This window comes from Cryptomeria japonica, chromosome 10 (genome assembly GCF_030272615.1).
Source record: "Cryptomeria japonica chromosome 10, Sugi_1.0, whole genome shotgun sequence".
Taxonomy (NCBI): Eukaryota; Viridiplantae; Streptophyta; class Pinopsida; order Cupressales; family Cupressaceae; genus Cryptomeria; species Cryptomeria japonica.
In genome coordinates, this window is record NC_081414.1 from 667,375,325 (window position 1) to 667,379,738 (window position 4,414).

A 4,414-nucleotide genomic window follows, 5' to 3' on the forward strand; every position below is an offset into this window, starting at 1 on the left:
ACCCACTATAATCAAAAAGTGGAGGCTGACGGAAGTCCCCTTCAATGGTTTTGCTCAGCAATTAACCTTCCCCCGGTATCTTTAAGATACGTAAAGCCTTTGTTCTAAAGGTTGGGAAGCCTCCCGAGGGAGTTTATCACTGAAGACCAAATGGAAGCCTGATTAAAAACCTTAGAACTAGAAACTTTGAGCCAAGTCAGTAGCCAAACATCTTCAATATTAGAGTGCAAGGGTGGGGAAGAATCCACCCCCAAGATCACTCACCATATATCTCCCAAGATAACTACTCAATTGTGAAGCAATTCACTTTGAGTTAATTTTTGGCAAAAGGCAAAAAAAGGGGCACCCCCTAGGGGGTGACAAGGTGGTTTGAGTTGACGAAGTATCGCGACTAGTGGGATATGATATTGTTGATGACCCTTGAATAAAGAGTATCTAATTTGTCCTACTTGTTATCTAAAGTTGTGAAAACATCAGGGATTTGAACACATCCTCACAGAACATACACTATTTGTCTAGCATAGGCAAAATTTGTTCTCTTTTGTGTGTCGTGTTTGCAGTTTATTTTTCAGAAAATCATCCATCAAAATCACAAGTGTTAAAAAACCTAAAAATAGCAGAAAACAAAGAAATCAAGAAAGCTTAGCGCATAGGAGCAACTTCCTAGCACGTATCAACCATTCTATAGTGCATCTGCACCAAAACTTAGCGCTCGCAGCCTTCACTTTAGCGCATAATCAATTTCAGACTAAGTAAACTTTCAGTAGCACTTTGCGATACCAGCTTAACGCATTTTAACATTAGCTTAGCATGTAAAAGGCATATCTTAGTGCTTTTAGCCCAAACATTAGCATTTTTGGGGACATATTAGCGTGTAACCTTTCCGGTCAAAATAGTTTCAAACAAATATCAGTCAGTGCATAGAAGAGGCATCTTGGTGCATAGAGAACTTTATGTGGTGCATCTAGACCATAGTGCATCTCATCTTTGTCTTAGCACATATTCAAAATCAAGAAAAACATAGAGCAAACCAAGCATATTGGGAAAATTTTATTACCAGTTGTGAGTACCCTTTTTGGTCCTATGTCAAAATCAGCAGTCAAAATCTGAACCAAATTATCAAAGAAAACAAATCCAAAATCAAACAAGCATCCTTAGAAAAAAAAAATTGAATCTTAAACGAGCTCAAGATAAAAATCTAATCAGACAGTACCATCACATTGATCAAAGTTCCACCATCTAATGGATCCTATCACAAACAACATACCAAGTTTAATCCTTAACTTGTCAAATCAAGTTTCCATATCGGGAGACTTTATCCATATCATTTGACACATTTTGTCATGGAGGCGAATCTAACTAAACCTCTACTTGATAAAGTAAGCTTGAGTTTTCAAACAAAGTATCACAATCCAACATCAATGGAAACCATTGATCATTCATGTATGACCACTCATCATATTTTGAGAAGAACAAGTCTTCATCACCAAACTAAGTTGAAGAAGAGACAACCTAGTTCTAAGACACTTGCAAAAAGGAATAAGTTTCTCTATATCAATTGCCAACTTTTTAAATCACATCGCGCATTCTTATGTCACATGCGATTGTATACTCAAGGCAAATCAAATGAGTTTGACAAAGAACCTTTAAGAAGCAGAGCTTATATTCAAAAGGCGACATTCAACCAACGTTTATATCATGGAGGAAGAATTAACCCCATTTTATTTCCACGGTTTTGTATCACTTATAACGAAGCTCGACCTGAACCACCAACCCCTGAGAGAGGAGAAAAAGAAGAAACTCCCTTTATAACAGAATTTTTTTATTGAGGAACATATTCTATCCACTTAAACCACCAAAAACCACCATGAACCCCGATAGAAATAAATGCCCATTCTCACTCGCTCTCAAAAAAACAAGCAAAGTGAATCACAACCAGAGTCAAGTATGGGTCGTAGATTATCCAACCCTTTTGAGTATACTAATCTGGGAGATACAAAGATCATCTTGGAACTTCTCCAAGAGTGTCAAGAAAACCCCTCATCCTGAAGGCTCATGGAAAGACTTATTGAAGCAGACAAGGAAAGATATATACTCATGCTAACTAGAAAAGTAGTTACACTTCCTGAAGATTTTGATACCGAAAACTTAAGGAATGTCGACGAAACAATTTTTAGAACAAAGTCTAGAAATTATGCCTATCAAGACCAATAAAGAAAAGAAGAAACACATGACCCATAAATCATACATGAACAAAATAACACCCCTGAACACAACCATGCCCGAACTTAGGATAATCTTAATGAAAGGGAGGAAGCTCTCCCTTGACGTACAAATGCACCCATGGTCGCTCTTACACAACAAATCTAAATGTTGCAAAGGAAAATGCAACACATGCAACAAGGGACCACAGTGCGATACTCCTTGGACGAGATCTGTCCTTACCCCTTTGATAGGAGATTAAACATGATACATTTTCCCCTGAATTTAGATATACCAAAGTACGACAAATACGATGGTAAAAGTGATCGCCGTGATCATGTTAAGGAGTTTTGTACCATAAGCCTAGAGTTTTCTCATGATGACACTTACTTAATGAGGCTATTCCCAAGAAGTTTGGGAGGGCAAACAATGGAGTGGTTGTCTAAACTTAAACCTCCCATCAGATCATTTGATGAGTTGGTAATCAAATTTAACACACAATACTCCTATAATATTCAACGTGCAATCACCATGTTTGATGTATGTAACACCAAATAAAAGAACAATGAGACATTCATGGCATTTCTTCAGTGTTGGAGACGTATGGTTTCAAGATATCCTTGAGACGTGCCTGAAAAGGAAAAGATGGAGATCTTTATTGATAATATAAATAGTGAGATGAGTTATCAACTCAAGCTCCAATGCATACCATCTTTTGCCAAGTTGATAGAAAATAGAATCCAAGTAGAGGAAGCCTACATCAAGAAAGGAACATTGAAGTTCTTTAAGGAAGGAACTAACTCATCCAACACTCACTCCTTTAACAATCAAAACTACAACAACACTTTAGACAAATCCAGATTTTAGACAAGAAACAAAAACATTGTTAATGATGGAGGAGCTAATGCTAATAATATGAAGTCCAAACAACCAATATTAGCTTTATCAAGTAATCCACAGTCTAACAAAAATCAAAAGGGTGTTAAGCAAGGAACTAACACTTATCCACAAAATACCAATCAAAGACCTATAATTTCAAACACCAATAACAATACCCAAGGCAACAACAATAACCAAGGAAACAATGCTAACCGAGGGAATAATACAAACTAGAGAGAACTCCTGGCAAACAAAATAATCACATTACCGCCCATAAACAAATTTGAACCCCAGATCAAACCACCTTGGTGGAATGACTCGCATTTGTGTGATTTTCATCAAAACAAAGGCCATCACACAAATGATTGCATGAGGCTTAAGAACATTGTTTAGGATATGATCGCTAGAGGTGATTTAATAGTTGATGGTCTCAAAACAAACTGTGACCATGATGCCTTTAAGAATCCTATTCCAAATTACAAAAAGGGAGGAGCTTCATCATCAAATGATACCGGAGGAGCTCGTATAGATCACCTATACAACAACACCATCAATCACATATCAACATATGATAACCAAATAAATTTCATAAAAATCAAGGAAAAACAAGGCCATGCATCAATCAATGTGACAACCAGAGCTCAAAAATACGTCTTGAAAGGGCATACATCAACATCCACCACTATCACCAAGACTCAATATGATTTGGTTAATCAACTACCGAGAACTCTGGCTCAAATATCCATACTTGAGTTACTCAAACTCTCGCCAAAACATAACGACATCTTAGAACAAGCACTAGTTGAAACAAATGTTCCTCAAGATCTAGACATTGATAAATTCTAAGCCAATGTGGCTCATATGATAGGGCCTCATAACCTCACCTTTTCCAAACATGATAATGTGTCCTTGAGTCATTTGTATAACACTCCCCTTCATATCGAAGTCTTAGTCTATAAACATCGAGTTAAAAGAGTGTTAATAGATGGAGGATCTGGTCTCAATATTTGTACTTTAAAGCGTATACATGCATTAGGCTTCTCTGAACAGTCTACTGATCCAACCAAAAAGATCACCATCAAGGCCTATGATAATGAAGAAAGGTCATCCAAAGGAACAGTAATACTACCTATTTAGGTAGGACTGATACAAAGAGACACTATGTGCTAATTCTTAGACATAGACTTAACATCCAATATTCTATTGGGTCGTCCTTGGATACATGAAATGCAAGAAGTGCCTTCAACATACTATCAATGTGTCAAATTATCGTATAATGGACAGGGAATATCCATATCTGTCGATAATAATCCTTTTCAACATTGCAATGCTA